This window comes from Chiloscyllium plagiosum, chromosome 20 (genome assembly GCF_004010195.1).
Source record: "Chiloscyllium plagiosum isolate BGI_BamShark_2017 chromosome 20, ASM401019v2, whole genome shotgun sequence".
Lineage (NCBI taxonomy): Eukaryota > Metazoa > Chordata > Chondrichthyes > Orectolobiformes > Hemiscylliidae > Chiloscyllium > Chiloscyllium plagiosum.
Window position 1 is genome coordinate 26,379,767 of NC_057729.1, and position 23,433 is coordinate 26,403,199.

The 23,433-nt window shown below is 42.1% G+C and overlaps 1 protein-coding gene across 2 annotated transcripts in view; it reads left to right on the top strand.

Annotated features, from left to right (window-relative positions):
* Positions 1–2,481: 2,481 nt before the first annotated feature.
* gmeb2 (glucocorticoid modulatory element binding protein 2) overlaps positions 2,482–23,433 on the top strand; it is a 63,761-nt gene continuing 42,809 nt past the window's right edge. The window contains exon 1 of one of the 2 annotated variants that reach the window (XM_043710332.1): positions 2,482–2,561. The gene's annotated coding sequence lies outside the window, so the exon portion shown is untranslated. Of the gene's footprint in view, positions 2,562–2,739; positions 2,820–23,433 lie in introns of those variants that run through there. The other variant, XM_043710331.1, reaches the window with a different exon arrangement.

Here is a 23,433-nt window from a genome sequence, read left to right on the forward strand (position 1 = left end):
GGGAAATATGTTCCTGGTGAGGTGGGGTCCATTTGGAGGTGGTGTAAATGTCGTTGGATGATGTAGTTTATGCGAAGGTTGGTAGGGTGGAAGGTGAGCACCAGGGGGGTTCTGTCCTTGTTATGGTTGGAGGGGTGGGGTTTGAGGGCAGAGGGGCGGGATGTGGATGAGATGCGTTGGAGGGCATCTTTAACCACGTGGGAAGGGAAATTGTGGTCTGTAAAGAAGGAGGCCATCTGGTGCATTCTGTGGTGGAACTGGTCCGTCTGGGAGCAGATACGGCAGAGACGGAGGAATTGGGAACACGGGATGGGCATTTTTGCAAGAGGTAGGGTGGGAAGAGGTGTAACCCAGGTAGCTGTGGGAGTCGGTGCGTTTGTAAAAAATGTCAGAAGTGCTTTCACTTCTAGTCCCAGCTCAGGCCACTTTGTGGAGAGGTTTTGCAAGATTAGTTTAAAGATTTAAAAAGTTGGGGACAGGGCACCTCAAACTGGAAGCATTCTCACTGTCCTTTATGTGAATCACAAGTTTTATCTCTTTCCAACCTGGAGTATGATATTTTGACATTTTAACTTAGATAGCCCACTAACTGTCCTGAATTCAGTATCTTTTGGCTACTAATTGGTCAACACAGCAGAAATCATAACCAGGTGATTGGTACTTACCCTGTGCTGGTTATGACCACAATTTGACCTCAACACAAAAGGGAAAACCCTGCCCAAGTTTGCACAGTTTTTGATTTTTAGGTTCAAAATGTTCTCTTTCAATAAAAAACACTTGATAAATCATTTGAGTTATTTTATGATGAATTGAGAATTATGTTGAATTTCAGCCAGAAGATCATATGTTTTATCCTTGCTTTCTGAATTAACAATTTTCGTTAGCCATAGAATGGTTACAGGACGAAAAGGAGCCATTCAATTCACAAGTTCTGTGCAAACGTCATGGTGAAACAATTACACTTTTGGATGGATAGGAAAATCTGGTCAATGCTCCTGCTGAAATTGTATAAACTGGACCATAGTTTTCAAGTGATTCTTTTCCTCTTCTTCAAGAACTTACTGAACTCTGAATCAGCTCAGACATGATGAAATCAAACAGTTGAGTTACCAAGTAGCTGAGGCCTTTGGAATTGTACACCATCAAGAAGGCAAAGTGCATTCAAAGTCCAGTCATGAGCTCCTCTTTTCAAGGAGATATATCTAGCAAGAGTACAAAGTCAACAGCTGAATACTATGGTGCTGGAAGTCTGAAACAATGATGGTCAACTGTACTTGGTCAAGTGTATGGGGGATCTGCAAAACAAAATGTGGCACAAAGAAATGAGTAGGCACCAAGCACCACTACCTCTTTGATCTTATAGTGTGTGTGAGGGTTGTCTGAGGTTGTAGTACAATTTTTGCATGTATGTATGCATGTAGGGTAAACTGAGCTGAGATTAAAAAGTATGTATATGGGGTGGTCTGAGTTGAAATTAGAATGTATGTGTGTGTGGTGATCTTGTATTAGATTGTGTGTGAATTATGGTGTTTGAACTTGTATTAGAATGCGTGCAAGGTATGGTGGTCTGCACTTTTATTAAAATGTGTGTGGGTTGTGGTTTGAGCTTGCACTAATGTGTTTAAGGTGTGGTGTCTGAGTTTGTATGTGTTGTTGGGTGTGGGGAATGCTAGTGTATGGTGGATAGTCTGAGTGTATTAGAATGTGTATGGAGGGTGGTTTGAGCTTCTATTAGATTGTGTGTGGTGAGGTGTGGTGGTCTGATCTTGTATTTGTGTGTGTGTGTGTGTGTGGTGGTCTGATCTTGTTTTATTGTGTGTGTGTGTGAGAGAGAGATCTTGTATTAGAATGTGCCTGTGTGTGAGGTGTGGTGGTCTGGTCTTGTATTTGTGTGTGTGTGTGTGTGTGGTGGTCTGATCTTGTTTTATAGAGTGTGTGTGTGAGAGAGAGATCTTGTATTAGAATGTGCCTGTGTGTGAGGTGTGGTGGCCTGATCTTGCATTCCTGTGTGAGGTATGGTGGTCTGATTGTGTATTACAGAATGTGTGTGCATGTGAGGTATGGTGGTCTGATTTTGTATTAGAGAGTGTGTATATGTGAGAGAGATGTGGTCTGATCTTGCTTTATAGTGTTGAGGGGTTGGCCTGATCTCACATTAGAGTGAGTGGCTGGAAATGTTCTGATCTTGTATGTGTGTGTGAGTTGGGGGTGTGTGGTGTGTATGTGAGGTGTGGTGGTCTCACCTTGTATTAGTGTGGGTGTGTCTGATCTTGTAGTACTATGTGTGTGAAGGGTGTGTAGGTAAGGTGTGGTGGTCTGAGCTGTCATCCCAGACACTGTGCTCAGCTGTCACCATGACTCCCTCTGCAGCTTCGATTCCCACCCGTGACGCACTGACGTCTATGTACGTCGCACTCCGGCGTGCGTCACGAGCTTGACGTGCCCTGCGCACCGCCCGCGCGCGCGCGCGTTCCAGAAACAGTTACGTCGTCGTCAGTGACCCGGTCGATGTTCGGTTTGGGTTTTAATAAGAGGCTCTCCGGCGCCCCGCCACGCACAAGGTAATAAGTGACCGTTCCGGTGCGTTTCCATTGAAGATCGGGTCGTGTCGTCGCCGCGGAGAGTGCCGTCCGCTGGTGTCTGCGGGACGTCAGGACGCAGACGGGCTGGACGGCGTCGAGTGTTACGGACGGCGGCGTCAGCTGCGTCGCTGCAGATCGCGGGGCTGACCACCCCAACGCCTTTTGTTGCTTCAACCCAACTCGCTGGCGGATAATCCCCGCCCATAGGCACCACCGATAGGCCTTCTGGGCACCATGGTGCTGGCTCTTCTGCTTCTGATTGGTTTTGACGGCCGCCCATCAGCGTGTGGTCACACCGTCAAGTTTGGTTGCGGCGCCGCTGCTTGCATTTTTCGGCGGTCGATTGCGGCGGTTGTAAATAGAGTAGAATAAACCCTGAGGGCGGCTTTTCCTTCTGTTGATGCCGTAGGATTACACTGTCAGCGCAAAGGCATTAAAATACAGCACACGTGGGTTGGTGCGCTTTTTGAAACATGACGTGAACATGCTCATATTAAAAAAATAAGATGGCGCAGGCATGCCACGGAGCTGAAAGAGACAATTAACTACAAAGGAATGAAATCCTCCTGAAAAGATGATCTTAAATCCATTTAATGCTAGCATGCAATTATTCCCTCTGTTGCTGGTTTACATCTAATCTTTATTAGATTACCTAAGGAGCACAGAAGCTGAGATGGTGTTGACTTACCATATCTTTATATTTTTAGTAATGGCTGATATTTTTAAATACCACTAATTTTGTATGGAACTTTGTCTGTATGATATATATTTCCGTCCTCCCCAATGCGTGGAAAATATTGAACCGATTTATTGAGGTTAAATGGAAAAGCTTTAATTAGCCTTTTCTATTAAAGTGTGTAAATGATTAAGTATATACACCATGTCACCAGTACGTTTTTGTATTCAAATTCCAACTGAGAGTGCATGTGAAACAATTGGGACTAATCATTTGGAGAGGAAGGAGGGGACAGCTTGAATGAAATTTGGATTGACAGCTGACTGGTTTGAGCTACATGATTTGGAGATGCTGGTGTTGGACTGCAGTGTACAAAGTTAAAAATCACAGGTTATAGTCCAACAGGTTTATTTGGAAGCACTAGCTTTTTGAGTGCTGCTCCTTCATCAGGTGGCTGTGGAGTATAAGATCATAAGACACAGAATTTTGTAGCAAAACCTTTGCTATAAATTTTATGTCATGATCTTATACTCCACAACTACCTGATGAAAGAGCAGTGCTCTGAAAGCTAGTGCTTCCAAATAAACTTCTTGGACTATAACCTGGTGTTGTGTGATTCCTACCTTGGTTTGAGATCAGTGTCTTTTTTTAAGCATACGATCCATAATTTAAAAAAAACTTCAACTTTTCTTTATTAATTCTACTTAATATTTAGCACAACACCTGATGAGGTGAAAGCCTTAACTTCTTCACGAAACTTTAATTATAAAAATAATTCCAAAGTTTGAACTCTGCTCTCATTTGATAGAGCAACCTTATGCTAGTTGGATTTGAGTTTGGCAGTGTTTTTAGGTGGCACTTCTAAGTGGGAATTCTGTCAAACAGTCATTTAATAATAAAGTTGGTCAGGTAATTTGTTTCTTAGAGGTTGAAAGGAGGTGTGCCCATTCTTGTTTAGAATGCAAGATTTTGAGTTTGGGTTTACAATTTTTCAAAATTTAAGTAAAGTGATGAGCGTTTAACAGTTAAAATGTTTTTGCATTGTTAAGCAGATACCATTTCTGCTGTAACAGTAATGATGCAATACAGTACATTAAAAAAAGTGTCCATATTCAGGCCAGCTTATGCATATTGTGGTTGCAATAACTGGCTGATGAAAATTTTACACGTTGCTCCAGTCATGTAGAAAAACATTGCAACTAAGAAGCATAAAAAAATCTAGGTGCTTAGATCTTTGCTTCAGTAGTTAATGAGTACTTGAGTGTAAGCGTGATCATTGGCTGCATGCCAATGAGTCAGTGAGTCGGAGAATATTATGTTAATTTTACAATGCTACCAATTTCTCTATGCCATTATTATTTCAAAAACTTTTTTCAAATGTCTTTGTTCCCAGAGCCTTCTTTCTGGTTCATTAATCTAATACGAAACTGCCAAGCGAATGCTGGTTCGATCCATTGCTGATTTACTTGGGGAAGCCTGTTGAATTATGTATTCCATACTTTACCCAAACACCACAAAACTACCTAAGAATATTTCATTCCAGTGTGTTCAGAATGCTCTTGTTCATTTTCAGCAGCAATCTATCAGTAAGCATAAAATCTTTGGGACATATTACATTTCGCTGCTAGAAAGTCAAACTTTTATAATGGATGGTTTATAATGGATAACTTCAACAAATATGCCCTTTTTCACAGCTGTAAATAGTTAATTCCATATTTATTTCCACAGCAAATTTAGAGAACAACGCTAATTTAAGTTGGGAAGCTTTCACTTCCCGCTGGAGAACATGACTTTGTGAGATAGCAGTCAGAAGATGAATACATTTGCAAAAAGTAAATTGCACAATTGTATTTAGGTTACAATGCTAATCTTACAAAGGAGGATAGTCTGCTCAAAATGTAAAATGTTAGCATAACCAGCCAAATGCGACTGAAATTTGCACCACAATAGTCACTGACAACATGAACATATATCCAGGTTCCACAGGCACATGATTGACCTTCTATGCTCAAACATTATCAAACCTCTTATATGCTGGAGGAAACTGAGCTTGATGTTAAGAGTCAAGGTGCTCTGGGTGTTATTGGGCATTTAATCTAGCAAGACATAATTGCATGAAAAATTATGGATGTTGCTGTGTTGTCACTTTAGGTTTATAAAAAGTGGTTATTTAATTGTACAATATTCCTGCTACCAATTCTTTATTGCTGCTCATATAATTTAAAGAGTAAATACTCCATCTGATATGATAGTCAGCTGAACAGATCACATGTTTGCAAGTTCAGGTCCTGGTTGTGATGAGATATCTGTCCCTACATGTCAGTAATATCTAATATTTATGGTGGACGAATGTCAGACCCACTCGGAAATATAACAGTGCTGACAACCAGAATTTAATGTCAGTACCTTTATTTAAATTGTTATTTCATTTCCCAGACATTCTGAGGCTGTTCAGGGGAAGCTGTATGGTACAAGTTGTGGGCATAGAGTCAAAGGAGGGAGAGATTACAAGAGTTGGAGAAATAGAGACCGCGTGGAGGGCTGTGAAAGACATTGTGTGGGAGACGAGGCTGAAGATTGTGGGTCCTTGGGAATATCAGAATTTGAGTAATAGGTAGCTTTGTTAAAGAATGTGGTGATTTCTGATTAGCTTTTGGGTCTGGGTCTGCTGATGAACCAGGAGAAGAATTATAGCACCTTTTTACTCTTTCAGCACTATTTGTGAGTCCTTACTCTGGTGTTCTTGCTACCCTCAGCTGCTGGTTTTCTTGAATATCTGTCATTAGGAGGACACGTTATATTTGTTCTTTTGATCTCCCATGTGATTTGTAAGTTGGGTTTCATATGGTGTCAATGAGTCGTTCAAGCTTCAAAACCACAGCAATCCACTGTCTGTGATACCTGATTTGATATAACTCTCACACTCAAGTATATAATTTATTATATGTTGAGCTTGCACATTGCATTTGGTGGTATGCCACTTCTTCAATACGAATTTTTGGGACAGGTGGCTATCAAGATGTGTGAAGTGAGACCTTTTTCCAATGCTTCATCAGGAATCTCAGTTGAAGGCATTGGATTTGATACATTCAGAGTGAGTTGTTGAAGGACTTTGATCTTCCAGGTATTTAAGGTAAATATCATGCTTTTGTAGGGTTCAGAGAATACATGAATCTTCTGTTGTATTTGTTGTACATTGTCATCTCATGTTGCAGTCCTTTCAGGATATAGTTATTGTCATAATTATGGCCTTTAGCTGATCTGGAATTTGAAGTGTTTAACACATACCACATATTATTGCATGGAGGGCGATGCAGCCAGTACTAAGATGCAAGAAGTATTGAAAATAGTGTTGGTGCAATGACGCACCTATGTTCTTTGCTAATATTGGTTAGTGGTAGAAAATTTGTAGAGAATTGTTAGTTGTATGTGGTCATTTTGGAGACAGATAATATTTATGAACCTGGCTAGACATCGATATCGCCCCAATACCAATGATTAGGGCTGTTCATTTCCCGAGTTGAAGGCTTTTGTGAGATAAAAAAAAATCCATGTGCAAAGCAATGAGCTGCTGTCTGCACTTATCTTTAGAGTGCTATGAAGTCTATGTTGTTCCTCTAATAGGTCTAAAACCATACTGGCACTGTGGAAGGACCTCCTGTACAATTGAGAGGTACTTGTGAAGTAACCTAGCCAGGACTTTGCCAACAGTTGATAACAATGCCATGCCCCTGAAATTTCTATAGCTCATTTTATCTGCTTTCTTGAAGATTGTGGTCATCATATCACAAGGTCATGTGGAAATTCCATATTCTGCCAGACCTTCAGAAATCGAGTACATATGTCTGAGAGTCAGTATGTCTCTGTCTCTCAATACTTTTCTCTTTATCAGGACTGGAAACTTTGATGTATTACATCCACTGGACAGCATTTATCACTTTTGTGAGCTGGTTCATTGTGTAGTTCACTTTTGAATGTATGTTGTTAGAAGTTCACCAGTGGGTGCATGTCCACCATGGAGTTCTAATTGAGTAGATCTGTAAAGTGCTCTTTCCAGGAGGTGTTGATACTACCTGTGACTTTGAGAAGAGTCTCATTAGGAGACTGCATGATTCTCAGTTCAGATTCATGAGCAGGTCATGATACTTAACCTTATGTTCAAGGGCAGTCTGCCATCCACATCACTTCTGCACCTGCTTTTGACTCTCAAGAACATAGTGAAACAAACCTTCCATTGCAGCTGAAATACATCTCTGCACAGCTGTCATCATGGTCAAAGATCAGTACTTCACAGTGAATACAATGCTTGTGGCCAAACAGAATTGGAAAGCTTGAACTTGGAAAGTCCAAGTCAAATGATGTGCACCTCTTTACCAAGTATATTGAACACAATCTTGTAGATCAGGATATTTTGGTACAGTTTTCCAGAGCCAACAGGGAAAGTAGGAAAAGCTCTGTGTGGCCATTTAAGAGCCACCATGTTAATTGGTTGGAGAGTGAGATTTCCTCTCTTCACTTGGACATCATACCTGCTCCAGAGAGCCGATAGCCAATCCATGGGATGGGAAGTGAAGCTTGTGGATAGGTGTCCCTGACTGGTTGTCAAAGTGTGGCTGTTGATGGAGAGGGTTGAATGGAGCATCCATAGGGCACAGGTCTTGTGGTAGGGCACTTAATGTTGGAAGGAGGCAGTTGCTGGTGGTTTTCCTCATGATCCCTCTGCTTCTCTTCATCTCCATCATGTCTTTGCAGGTTGTATTCTGGGTTTCTTGCAGGTCCTGTTGGTCTGAAAATTGAGGCCAGAACTGACGTGGTTCTTAAGTAGTCAACTATCCATTTAAAAGTCCCAGTTGGAGGAAGGCAAGTTGGCCAATATCAGCCAAGCCTCTCGCATTATGAAATTCTGCTCAGATTGTAACAGACCAGAGGGTGGTGGGAAGCACATATTAGAATTTTTCAGGTTACTGCATGTACACATCAGCTGCCACAATTGTAAAATTCATGCTATGATCTGTAACATCACATTTTTGACATAAAATGTTTGCAGCATTCAAGACTAAAGCACTGCCTCTTAATGGACTGTCTGATTATCAGGAGTAGGAACCCATTGACTTGTTCGTTCAGTATTGATACTCAAGAAGACAGCCAAAAACAATCAGCAGCCATGACAGGCACAGAAAAACTTTGAGGTTTCTGTCCTGTTCTGTAAATAACATGATGATCCAAATTTCAGCAAAATGATTGAAAAGGGCAGTTATGGTTGGTTACACCACCAAGCAATGTCCATGAGGTCTAGCAGCATCTGTAAGGAGAGAAAAGAGCTGACATTTCGAGTCTAACTGACCCTTTGTCAAAGCTTTGAGTATTGTCAGAGTATTGAGTACAGGAGTTGGGAGGCCATGTTGCGGCTGTACAGGGCATTGGTTAGACCACTGTTGGAATATTGCGTGCAATTCTGGTCTCCTTCCTATCAGAAAGATGTTGTAAAACTTGAAAGGGTTCAGAAAAGATTTGCGAGGATGTTGCCAGGGTTGGAGGATTTGAACTATAGGGAGATGTTGAATAAACTGGGACTGTTTTCCCTGGAACGTCGGAGGCTGAGGGGTGACCTCATAGAGGTTTACAAAATTGAGGGTCATGGATAGGATAAATAGACAGTCATTTCCCCGGAGCGGACGGGGATGGGGTGGGGGATCCAGAACTCGGGGGCATAGGTTTAGGGTGAGAGGAGAAAGATATAAAAGAGACCTATAGGGGCAACTTTTTCATGCAGAGGGTGGTACGTGTATGGAATGAGCTGCCAGAGGAAGTGATGGAGTACAATTGCAACATTTAAAAGGCATCTGAATGGGTATATGAATAGGAAGGTTTTGGAGGGATATGGGCAGGTGCTGGCAGGTGGGACTAGATTGTGTTGGGCTATCTGGTCGGCAAAGGGTCTGTTTCCGTGCTGTACATCTATCTGATTTGGATGAGAATATAGGGGCATGGTTGGTAAGTTTCCAAGGGATCTTGATCAAATGGATCATTGGGCTGAAAATTGGCAGATGAGTTCAGTCTGGGTAAGTGAAAGGTATTGTATGACTTAGTTTTTGTACCAATGGTAGGGTTTTGGATAGTATTGTAGAACAGAGGGACCTAGGGATGCAGATGCATAATTCTTTGAAGTTTGCATCGCATTTGGACAGGGTGGCTAATAAGACATTTAGCACACTTGCCTTTATTGTTCAGTCCTTTGAATATAGGAGTTGGGAAGGCATGTTGAGGTTGTACAGGACATTAGTGAGGCCTCTTCTGGAATACTGTGTCCATTTCTAGTCATCCGGTTATAAGAAGGATATCATTAAGCTGGAGAGGGTTCAGAAGAGATTAACCAGGTTGTTGCCCGGTATGGAAGGTTTGAGTTATAAAGAAAAGCTGGATAGATTGGGACTTCTTTCTCTGGAGGGTAGGAGATTGAGAAGTGACCTGACCGAAGTTTATGAAATAATGAGAGGTATAGATAGAGTTAATAATCATTGCCTTTTCCCGAGAATGAGGGAATTCAAGAATTGGGGGCATATTTTTAAGGCGAGAGGATGGAGATTTTAAAAAAAAGATGGAAGGGCAAATTTTTTACACCAGGGGATGGTTTGCATGTGGAATTAACTTTCTGAGGAATAATTTGGAGGTGCCGGTGTTGGTCTGGGATGGACAAAGTTAAAAATGACACAACACCAAGGTTATAGTCCACAAGGTTTATTTGAAAGTACAAGCTTTTAGAGCGCTGTTCCTCTGTCAGGTGGCAATGGGGCAGGATCATAGGTTACAACTCTATCAAGCGCAAGAGTATGCATGCACACACGCGCGCATGCGCACACACAGTCACACTCTCTCCCGCGCGCGCTCTCTCTCTCTTTCTTTCCTCACCCCCCCACCCCCAAACGCACGCACCTACACTCAAACACACATAAGTGTATGGGGTGAATTTCTATTTGCAGCTACATTCTATTTTATTCAAAAAGCACACTATCTGTCAGCAATCAGTCCGTGTAATACTTTTTAAAATTCCTACTTTGGAAATAGAACCAGTCTGATTCAAGGTTGGGGCAGACTCTAACCTTGCACCTTTAATGCATTGTCTGGACTGAGATGCCAGCTTTTTTTAAATCCAACCCTAAGTTACCTCTGGCCTGTGACTTAAAAGAAGTTCTGTGATTTACTTTTAATCGCTCGAAACCTGCATCTCCATTCTAAGTGATTCTAAGCAATCGAGGTACGTTCAATATGTTGCATCAGTTGTATGACACTTTGATCTTTTACTATAAATTCTGTGTCCTATGATCCTGCCCCATTATCTACCTGACAAAGGTGGAGCTCTCTGAAAGTTTGTACTTTCAAGTAAACCTGTTGGATAATGATCTGTGTTGTGTGATTTTTAACTTCCCGAGGAAGTGGTGGATGTGGGTACAATAACAACATTTTAAAAGGCATTGGATAAGTTCATGAATATGAGAAGTTTGGAGGGATATGGGCCAGGAGCAGGCAGGGCTAGTTTAGTTTGGGATTATATTCAGCATGGACTGGTTGGACCGAAGGGTCTGTTACTGTGCTGTGTGACTCTACGACCAAGGAAAAGCAGCTCACCCACTTGACATCAAAAGCTGAGAAAGGAATCTGCGACATGAAGAACAAATGTTGGACAGAGAAGGCCAAGGAAGTTGAACTTTTTGTTGATATTCATGACGTCAATATTTTTAAGGCAACTGAAGAGACCTTGAGGACCCTTAGTGCATTGATATTTGCTGGTGTCAAAACTCCGACACTTATGTCTGGGTTCCACCTTTTGCAACTGGATCCTTCGCTTCCTGACCCACAGACCACAATCAGTGAAGATAAACAGCTATGCCTCCTCCGTGATAACCCTCAACACTGGAGCCCTCAACACTGGAGTTCTCAGCCCCCTACTGTACTCCCTGTACACCCACACTGTATAGCCAAATTCTAAGTGAGTGCCATCTGCAAGTTTACTGAGGACACCACGGTGGTAGGACAGATATCAAACAAATATTAGAATACCAAAAGGAGATAGAGGCTTGAAGTCGTGGTGCAATGATAACAACCTCTCAATGTCAGCAGAATGAAAGAACTGATCATTTCTTTCAAGAAGAAAAGAGGAGAACATGACCCATCCACATCAACGGAGCGGAGGTTGAGAGCATCAAGTTCCTCGCACTGATGAACCACCAATCTGTCCTGGATGTCCCACGTGGATGTGAAGGCACAACAAAGCCTCTTCATCCTCAGGCAGCTTATGAAATTCAGCATGTCCATAAAGACCCTCACCAATTTTTATTGATGCACCATAGAAAGCATATTATCTGAGTGCATAAAGGCCCGGTACGGTAACTGCTCTGCCCAGCATTGTAAGAAGCTACAGAAGGTGGTGTCTACAACTCAGACATCATGGAAGCCACCCTCCCCTCCATAGACTCCATTTACACTTCTCGTTGCAGTGGAAAGGCTGCCTACATCAAAGACCCCACCCACCCTGGTAATGCTCTCCTACACCCTCATCCGTCAGGAAGAAGATACAAAAACTTGAACACATGCACCAACACGTTCAAGAACAGCTTCTTCCCTGCCATTATTAGACAGATGAGTAGACTGCCTAACTTCAAATAATGTTGATTTTGTTAATGTTGATCTTGCTTCATGCACCTCCTCTGCTGTGTAACCTGTATACCTTCCTTGACTAAGCATCCTATGATCTGTATATCCTTGCTATGATCTGCCTGTACTGTTCACAAGCAAAGCTTTCCATTATATTTATGTACACCTATCTATAATAAATTAAGTTAAATCAAAAAGTTATCCGAAGTCCATTGCCTTTTGTTGGGAACAGGCAGATATTTTCTAATCATTCTGTTCAGAGATGTTATTACTCAACTCTGGAGCAAATGGGACTTGAATCCCGGCCTCCTGGGAAAAGATACTGATTTTTTTTAAATGAGAAGCCTTGAACCATATTTGTGCCTGTGGTTGTATGGCTATGGCACACCTACACTTTTTTGCTCTGTTCATTAATGTAGTTTTACTTCAAATTTTCCTCTAAGAGGACGTTTTCATTAGACCAATCTCAAATGTGTAGGGCAGCATTGTGGACTGAATAGTATTTGGTTTATACTCCTGTTACACATTCACAACTGTGAATTTGCACATCTGCAGATTTGGCATTAGTAAACTTAGCACAGACATGTGGCAACCGTAGTGTTGCATTTGGGAAAATTACACTTTTCAGTAACTGTATTTGCAGTGGTTTCTGAATCTGAAGGCACATATGTATGTTGGAATGCTTGCCAATATCATATTGCCAAAAGTAAGTCAATATTGAGGAGCTGTCAAAGTAAATAGAATTGCTTTTAAATATGATAAATGAAACACTGAAAAATAGAATACACTTTTTCCACTGATAATTATAAATGTAGCCCAATCTCAGTAATAATTCCACAGAGTGAGCTCTGTGGAGTTGGGTGTGAACTGAAAAAATTAAAACTTTGCATAACACAATTATGTTTGATACTTTAAAAGAAATGGTTTCTTATTTCCAACATTGTGCATAGGGTGGCTGAAGTTATTTCTCAAATTTACTGGTTCAACTCAAATTCAAAATATAAATGCAGGACAGCATTTGAGTAGCTTTTCACAACTAGTTATGTTAGAAAGTTCCACAATGGATTATTTTCAGTTCTGGGCGTGTAATTCAGGATTCCTATTTGTTAGCAAATTGATCTCTGGGCAGATTTTCTCTGTTTCAGAAAAAAACAATCACCAGTTGTTTCAGAAGATAAGCCAATAAAAATAACTAATTTCTAAACTATATATATGGAACAATTTTTGTTTATACTATGCAGCTGCACTGAGGATAGTAGCTATAGAGTTTGTACTGCAATTACTAAATCTCATGCTAACCTACTTGGCTGTGGGCTGAATACTGAATTTGTGATGGTAGGGTTCTCTGGAGCATTCCAAACTGGATCATCTACTTAGTTCTCTTGGCTGAAGGTCATTGCAAATCTGCAACCTAGTAGTTGGCATGCTGTGCTGGGCTGCCTTGGCTTTGAGGATAGATTGTTTGTTTGTGGAGCTACCACCACTGGTTTATTGCTCACCACTATTCATGACTGGTTGTGGCAGGACTGCAGAGCTTAGATTTGATCCATTGATTTTGTGATTGCTTAGTTTGAACTATTGCATGCTACATCTATTTGGTATGCAATCCTATATTGTAGTGTATTTGACATCTCAGTTTTAGGTAAGTCTGGTGCTGACTCTGACATGCCTTCTTGCATTACTCCTAGAACCAGGGTTGAGCCCCTGGCTTGATAGTAATGGTTGAGTTAAGTTGTCAAGGACTACAGGTGATTGATTGTAGTGAAGCAGTTTCACTGTTCATGTTCGCGACATCTCATTTGATGCCCAGTTTTAAGCTGCTCAATTAATTCCGTATGAATCTCACTTAGCGTGGTGGTACTGCCATCCAGCAAATGGACAATATCTCTGAAGACAGGACTGTATCTCCACAGAACTATTTGGTTGGTGTTCAGTTCTACTGATACTATTGTGTTTGGATGCATCTATGACATGCTGATGAGTAAGTGCAAGGTAATGTAGGTTCTTCCGACAACCAGATACAGGCTTGGTCTTGCAATTATTCCTTTTCAGTTTTTGTCAGGTTTGTCAGCAGTAGTGCTACAAACCATTGTTGATGTGAGATTGAAATCCCACAGCTATAGTATATTCTGTACCTCTTGTCACCTTCAGCACCTCTTCCAATTGACGTTCAACATGGCGAAATACTGATTTATCAATTGAGGGAGGACAGGAGGCAATAATCATCGGAAGGTGTTTCCTTGTCAATTTTTAGCCTGATGCTATGAGACTGCTGAGTCCAGGATCAATGTTGAGAGCTCTTAGGTAACCAACTCCCTGCATTTGATATGGTACCAAAATGGTTCTGTTCATTTTGTAGAAAAGACATACTCCAGAATTGTGAAGAACATAGTTGTGAGCATGATTCTGGCAGGCTACCGCGTGACTAGTCTGTGGAACGGTTGTCTCAATTTTGATACAAATCCCAGGACATTAGCAAAGTAGGTTTGCAGGGTTGACAGGGTACAGCTCGTTGGTTCTGATACCTGAATTGATGCCCGTTGTTCATTTGGTTTTATTACTTTTCTGCAGTTATTTAGTACAGCAAAGTGATTGAAGGGTAGGCTAGAGTCACAGGCTAGAAGGCAACACCTTCAGATTTAATCATTTTTAAAATCATTAAGGTTGTGGCTTCTCTGGCTAGATAGACCAAGATATATTGACCAGCCCTCATTGCATTTGAGAAGATTTCTGCATTCTTGAACCATTGCAGTTTATTTGTTGAAGGTACGCCCATAATGCTGGTGGAGGGTGGGGAACTTCCAGGATTTTGACTCAGTGATAGAGAAGGAATACGACATTGTTCCAAATCAGGATGATGATTGGCTTGCTGGGAAACTTGCAGGTGAAGGTGTTCCTCTACAATTTCAGCTCTTGACCTTCTAGGTCACAGTGATTGTGGGTTTGAAATATGCTTTCTCAGGAGCTTTGATGAATTTTTGTAGTGCATCTTTTAGGTGGTCCACAATACTGTGAATGTACGGCAGTGATGGGAGGGAGTGAATATTTATGAACGGCATACTAAATGATTAGGCTGATATCTTCCGAATGGTTTCAGTCTGCTTGAGTGCTATTGAATCTGCACTCATCCCTGGCGATTGGAGAGTATTCCTTCACACTCCTGACTTGTGACTTGCAAATGATGCAAAGCATTTGGGGAGTAAGGGGGTGAGTTACTCACCACAGACTTCCTAGCCTCTGATCTCTCTTGTAGCCGCAATATTTAGATGGCTGGGCCAGTTCTGGTCAATGGTAACTTACAAAATATTGACAGGAGGAGATTTCAGTGGTGATGCCATTAAATGTCAAGGACCAATGGTTCAATTCTGTCTTGCTGGGAATTGATCTTGTGTGGCAGGAATGTTTATTGCTGTTTTTCTGTCCAAGCCTAGATATTGACAATTCCTTAATATAGTTGAACAGGGAATGCTTCAGTATCTTAGGAGTTGCAACTAGGGCTGAACACTGTGCAATCATCAGTGAATATCCCCACTGCTGACCTTAAGATTGTTATCCATGTTAGAAATAAAAGTCCCTTTCAAGTCAAGCAGATAGCTCCGGAGTTGACTCAGAGCAGTTTCTATAGAACTGTGGATACTACAGGCGCTTGGGTGCATTATTTCCCTACCAACTGCATTTTAATTTCACCCCTCCTTTGTTTTCTACCTTTTTTTTTATTTTTAATAGCTGTTACTCTATACTTATGTGAAGAACAAGAGGATACCCAGAATGAGAGTACAGCTGCTCAGGGATAGTGGTGGGAACTTGTGCCTGGAGTTGGAGGAGGTTCAGGAGGTCCTTTAATGAATACTTTGCTTCAGTGGTCACGTTTCTAAGGACAGTGTGAAACAGACTGAAGTGCCAGAACAGGTTGATGTTAGGAAGGAGGATATGCTGAAAAATTTGAAAAACGTAAGGATAGACAAATTCCCTGGGCCAGGTGGGATATACCCTAGGTAACTACAGGAAGTGACGGAAGAGATTGCTGAGCCTTTGGCTATGATCTTTGTAGCCTCACTGTCCAATGATTGGAGGGTGGCAAATAGTATTCCCCTGTTCAAGAAAGGGAATAGGGATAATCCTGGGGATTACAAACCAGTCAGTCTTGTGCCTGGAGAAGGCAAAATATTGGAGAGGATTCTGAGAGACAGGATTTATGATTACTTGGAAAACCATAGTTTGATTGAAGATAGTTAGCATGACTTTGTGAGGTGCAGATCACATCTCACAAACGTTATCCTTTGAGAATGTGACAAAACATGTTGATGAAGGTAGAGCAGTGGATGTAGGGTACATGGATTTCACCAAGGCATTTGACAAGGTTCCCCATGGGAGGCTCATTCAGTAAGTAAGGAGGCATGGGATACAGGGAAATCTGGCTGTCTGGATACAGAATTGGCTGGTCTATAGAAGATAGAGGGTGGTGGTAGATGGAATGTATTCATCTTGGAGCTCGGCGACCAGTGGTGTTCTGCAGGAATCGGTTCTGAGACCTTTGCTCTTTGTGATTTTTATAAATTACTTGGATGAGGAAGTGGAAGGTTGGTACTAAGTTTGCTGATGACACATAGGCTGGTAGATAGTGTGGAGGGCCGTTGTAGGTTGCAACAGGAGATTGATAGGATGCAAAGTGGGCTGAGAAGTGGCAGAGAGAGTTCAACCTGGAAAAGTGTGCAGTCATTCACTTTGGAAGGTCGAATTTGAATGCAGAATACAATTTTAAAGGCAGGATTCTTGGCAGTGTAGAGGAACAGAGGGATCTTGAGGTCCATGCACACAGGTCCCTCAAAGTTGCCACCCAAGCTGTTAGGATTGTTAAGAAGGCGTATGGTGTGTTGGCTTTCATTTGCAGGGGGATTGATTTTAAGAGCTGCAAGGTTATGCTACAGCTGTATACAGCGCTGGTTGAACCATACTTGGAATATTGTGTTCGGTTCTGGTCACTTCATTATAGGAAAGATGTGGAAGCTTTGGATAGGGTGCAGAGGAGATTTGCCAGGATGCTGCCTGGACTGGAGGGCATGTCTTATGAAAAAAGGTTGAGTGACCTAGACCTTTTGGGGCATAGAGGTGTACAAGATGTTGAGAGGCATAGATAGAGTGGATACCCAGAGATTTTTTCCATTACGGAAATGTCCATCGAGGGGGCATAATTTTAAGGGGGTTGGAGGAAGGTTTAGGGGAGATGTCATCGGCAGGTTCTTTACACAGAGTGTTGGGTGCGTGGAATGCACTGCTGGCAGTGGTAGTGGAGTCAAATACATTGGGGCATGGAAGATAATACAATGAAGGATATGTAAGATGGTCTGACTTTAGAGTAGGGTAAGAGGTTGGCACAACAATGAGGGCCAGAGGTCCTATACTGTGCTGTACTGTTCTAAGTTCTATTTTATACTGTTGAGTAATTTGTGAATTGGGTGTTTCATTTAATTGGTGGTGTTTAATTAAAATAAAAAAAAAAACAGCTGTGTTCTTCTCTTCATGGCAGTGTTACAATAGCCCTGAAGCAAACAATGGGTCATAGCCAAAGTCATAGTTCCCAACTATCTGCTTCACTCCCTTGCTGTGTTCCAACTGGGTGTCCTTGGAGAAGGAGCAACTTGTGTTCACTGATAGACTTCAAGCTTTTCAGGCTAGGTGGCATCATGGAGGCAGGGTTGCATACGTTTCTGTTGCCACAACGTTTTGTAATTTCCCTGAATTTCATTCTTTTTGGCTTTGGTTAAGTGTTACAACACTTTTTTAGTGGGAAGGTTTTGATTTTAATTTAGCTTATTTTAAAAGAAAAGGAGTTGGATGTTTGGCCAGTGATTAAAAATTTTTAAAATGAACTAGCTTCTTACCCAATTAGCGATCTCTGCTTTCAGATCCTGCAGTGATACCTTTACATTGAGCCTGCTCCCAGATCACGGAATCAAAGAATCCCTGCAGTGTGGAAAGAGGCCATTCAGCGCATAGAGTCTGCACTGACTCTGCAAGGAGCATCCCACCTATGCCCAAAACCTCACGCTATTCCTGTAACCCTGCATTAACTATGGTAATACACCTAATCTGCACAACCCTGGCTGCTACAGGGCACTTTACCCCAGCCAATCTATCTAATCACATCTTTGGACAGCTGGTATGCTCTGATTACATTTTTCATTCACTATGTGCATGACCTGAATTATGACATATGGTTTCTGTTTCTAGCTTGGGAAATTCTACAGGGCTTCCAAAAGGCACTGCCTGTCATTTATCAAGTTGTGATCAATGTCTGGAACATGCATTGTAGCTTTCTCCCATCAGGAATAGTGACAGTCATTAGAAAGTTACTCCTCAGGAATCTACACCCCAACTATCAAGATCTGAGTGGCTGGCAGATGGAGAGCTGTGGCTGCCTGGGTGATGTACTGGGGGTAGAGGAGTGGGCTGAAATTTACTGTAGCAACTGGTATATCCAGCTCACAACAAAAGTATCCAAAGCTTAAAACTAATGGTGCTTAGCCCCTGCAGTACTCATGGGTTGGAGGAGGTTCAGGTTTGTACTGGACTCCTGTCTGAGTGTACCTTGCTCGGATGGTATTCTACACTGGCCTGTGTTCCAGAACCTCCCTCAGGGATTTATGCCTCACCGTTAACCATCTGATGAAAATTCCCATAGTGCCTTTTCATTGGCATGGAGGGGATTCCTGTACACAATTCACTTCACCTTCATCTTCCTCCATGTCTTGGTGTTCTTCTGCCAGGCAGTGATGGATGCCATTCGAGGGATCACTGAATAGAAGTTCTCCTGCTTTCCATTAAGGATCTGCAAGCAATGATGCTATGTAATTGTAGCTCAAGGTGGTACACTACTTTCAGGTCAGCCGTCTTTTCTGTGATGCTGTGGAGTCCATAGACCACATGTATATAGATTGTGGGAAGATGCAACCCCTTTTCAATTATTTCAGTAGTCTTCTGTTGTCTTTTTGGTTACATTTGGGCATCCATTACAGAGAAGGCTGGGGCAAATCAGAGGACCTCTTCGTTGGTCTGCTGTTGGCCTGACCACAATGCATATTAATAGATCGAGGCAGCAGGGCTGTGGAGGGGTTGAGATGCGATGACTGGTCTCAAATTAACTCAACTATATTCATTTATACTAGGTTTGGACACCAACCAGGAGACAGCTTTCCTGTAATTCTCATTGGCTTTAGATTTGCTTGGTTTCCTTAATGCCACACTCAATCAAGTGTGGCCTTGCTTGTCTATGGGAAGTTACCTAGATTTATAAAGTCATAGAGATGTACAGCACGGAAACAGACCTTCGGTCTAACTTGTCCGTGCCGACCAGACATCCCAACCCAATGTAGTCCCACCTGCCAGCACCCGGCCCATATCCCTCCAAACCCTTCCTATTCATATACCCATCCAGATGCTTTTTAAATGTTGCAAATGTACTAGCCTCCACCATTTCCTCTGGCAGCCTGTTCCAAATACGTACCACCCTCTGCGTGAAAGAGTTGCCCCTTAGGTCTCTTTTATATCTTTCCGCTCTCACCCTAACCTATGCCTTCTCACCACCCCAGGGAAAAGATTTTGTCTATTTATCCTATCCATGCACCTCATGATTTTATAAACCTCAGCCTCCGACATTCCAGGGAAAACCTCTCTCTATAACTCAAATCCTCCAACCCTGGCAATATCCTTGTAAATCTTTTCTGAACCCTTTCAAGTCTCACAACATCTTTCCAACAGGAAGGAGACCAGAATTGCACGCAATATTCCAACAGTGGCCTAATCACTGTCCTGTACAGCCACAACATGACTTCCCAACTCTGTTACTCAATACTCTGACCAATAAAGGAAAGCATACCAAGCACCTTCTTAATTATCCTTCTTCACTATCCTATCTCCCTGTGGCTCCACTTTCAAGGAGCTATGAACCTGCACTCCAAGGTTTCTTTGTTCAGCAACACTCCCTAGGACCTTACCATCAAGTGTCTAAGTCCTGCTAAGATTTGCTGTCCCAAAATGCAGCACTTCACATTTTATCTGAATTAAATTCCATCTGCCACTTCTCAGCCCATTGGTCCATCTGATCAAGATCCTGTTGTAATCTGCGGTAACCTTCTTTGCTGTCCACTACATCTCCAATTTTGGTGTCATCAGCAAACTATGCTAACTATACCTCTTATACTCCAATTCAAATCATTTATATAAATGATGAAAAGTAGTGGACCCAGCACCGATCCATATGGCACTCCACTGGTCACAGGCCTCCAGTCTGAAAAACAACCTTCCACCACCAACTTCTACCTTTTGAGCCAGTTCTGAATCCAAATGGCTAGCTCCCTCTGTGTTCCATGAGATCTAACCTTGCTAACCAGTCTCCCATGCGGAACCTTGTCGACTGCCTTACTGAAGTCTATATAGATCACATCTACCGCTCTGCCCTCAACAATCCTCTTTGTTACTTCAAAGAGCACAATCAAGTTTCTGAGACATGATTTCTCACTAACAAAGCCATTTTGACTATCCCTGATCAGTCCTTGCCTTTCCAAATACATGTACATCCTGTCCCTCAGGATTCCTTCCAACAACTTGCCCATCACTGATGTCAGGCACACGGGTCTATAGTTCCCTGGCTTGCTCTTGCATTTCTTAAACAGTGGCACCACGTTAGCCAACTTCCTGTCTTTTCTGTAGTTAAAGTATTTTGTCCTTATTTTAACTGAGGCTGTAATAGGTCAGGAGTTAAGTGTCCCTGCTAGAACCCAAATAGTGTGTTAGTGAGCAATTTATTGCCAGCAAGTCCGGCTTGATAGTATTATTGACATCTTTCCATCATTTTACTAGCAATCAGATGTAGGCTGATAGAATAGTAATTGGCTGGATTGGATTTGTCCTGATTTCAGTGTACTGGACATAGCTGGGCAATTTTCCAGGTGGTTAGGAGATGCCAATGTTGCAGCTGTACTGAAATTGCTTGGCTAATTTGGAAATTGCGTCAAGTTTGGAATAATGGATCTTCAAATACTATTGCAAAAATATTGTGAGGTCAATAACTTTTGTGGTATCATATAGAATGAATCAATTGAGTTGAAGATTAGCATCTTTGAAGCTGTGGACCTCCTGGAGTGGCTGAGACAGATCATCCACCTGGCACTTCTGACTGAAGACTGTTGTGTTTACTTCAGCTGTATGTTTGTACTGATGTGTTAGACTCAGTCATTATTGAGGTTAGGGATATTTGTGGAGCCTCTTAGTCATAGAGTCAGAGAGATATACAGCACAGAAACAGACCTTTTGGTCCTACATGTCCATGCCAACTAGATATTTGAAATAAATCTAGTCCCATTTGCCAGCATTTGTCCCATATCTCTCGAAAACCTTCCTGTTCCTATAGCTATCGAGGTGACTTTTAAATGTTGTAATTGTACCAGCCTCCACCACTTCCTCTGACAGTTCATTCCAAACATTAACCACCATCTGAATGAAAATGTTGCCCTTAGGTCCCTTTTTATATTTTTCCCTTCTTACCTTAAACCTGTGCCCTCTAGTTTTGGATTCTCCCACTCTGGGGAAACAACGTTGTCTATTTACACTACTCATGCCCCTTATGATTTATAAACTTCGATAAGGTTACCCCTACGCCTCTAACACTCCAGGGAAAATGTCCCAGTCTATTCAGCCTCTCCCTTTAGCTCAAACACTCCAAACCTGGCAATATCCTTATAAATCTTTTCTGAACCCTTGCAAGTTTCACAACTTCCTTTCCATGGCAGGGAGAGCAGAACTGCATGCAGTATTCCAATAGTCACCTAACCAATGTCCTATACAACCTCAACATGACCTCCTAACTGCTGTACATATTGCAGCGACTAATAAAGGCAAGCATACCAAATGCCTTTTTCACCATCCTTTCTACCTGTGACTCAATTTTCAAGGACTATGAACCAACACTCCAAGGTCTGTTTGTTCAACAGCCTTCCCCAGGACCTTACCATTAGTCCTGAACTGATTTGCCTTTCCAAAATGCAGGACCTCACATTTATCTAAATTAAACTCCATTTGACACTCCTCAGCCCATTGGCCCATCTGATGAAGATCCTGTTGTACTTTGAGGTAATCGTCCTTACTGTCCACTACATCTCCAGTTTTGGTGTCATCTGTAAACTTGCTAACCATTCCTCCTATTTTCACATCCAAATCATTTATATAAATGACGAAAAACAGTGGACCTAGCACTGATCCTTGTGACACACTGCTGGTCACAGTGGCCTCCAGTCTAAAAAGCAACCCTCCATCACCACCATCTATCTTCTACCTTCAAGCTAGTTTATATAGCCAGACAGCTAGATTCCCCTTTATTCCGTGTGATTGTTCCTTGCTAACCAGTCTAGCATGAGAAATGAGGAACCTTGTTGAACACCTTATATGAAGTCCATATAGATCATCCTGCATTAAGTAACAATTGGATATGGCAAGATTGCAGATCTGATATATTGTTTGTGCAGTTGATAATCTGTCCAAGATCTATTCCATTTTGCAAGGTTGTAGTGTCTTGCACAATGATAGATGGTATCCTCAACATGGAGATATCTCCATCAGGACTCTACTTTGATCACTCCTACAAATAATGTCATGTACAGGCAGATTGGTGAGGATGAGGTAGAGCAGGTTTTTTCCCCCTTGTTGGTTCTGTCACCATCTTCCACACATTCCTCTAACAGCCATGTTCTTTTATCCAAGTGATGCTCAAAGTGGTGGAGGGCTGATACATCAGCTGACGAATGGTTAACAGCATAAAGTTTCCTTGCCATTGTTTGATCTGATGCCCCTGTGATGACCTGACGTCATGGGGTTTGAACACAATGTTGAGGATGCTGAGGGCAGCTTGCTATTTACTCTGTACCACTGTGCTGGCCTCCGGTTGTTCTGTCCTGTTGCTGAGACAGGACATAGCCAGGAATCATGATAGTGGTATCAGAAATATTGTGTGTAAGGTGTGATTTCATGAGTATGACTTTACTCACTCGTGGAATGAGCGGATCACTGTTTAGCCGGTGTTTATTGCCTATCCCTAGTTGTCCTTGAGAAGATGGTGGTGGGCTACATTATTGAACTACTGCAGCCCATGTGCTCTACCCACAATGCCATTAGGGAGGGAATTCCAGGATTTTGATCCAGCGAAAGTGAACAAACGGTGATGTGTTTCAAAGTCGGAATTGTGAGCGGCTTGGAAGAGAAGTTGCAAGTGATGGTGTTCCTATGTACCTGCTGCTCTTGTCCTTCCAGATAGAAGTGATTATGGGTGTGGAAGGTGCTGTCAAAGAATCTTTGGAGAATTTCTGCAGTGCATCTTGTAGTATACATAGCTGCTACTGAGTGTTGGTGGTGGAGGGAATGCATGCTTGTGGATGTGATGCCACTTAAACGGGTTGCTTTGTTCTGGATGGCATCAAGCTGCTTGAGTGTTATTGGAGTTGCATCCACTCAGTCAAGTGGGAATACTCCATC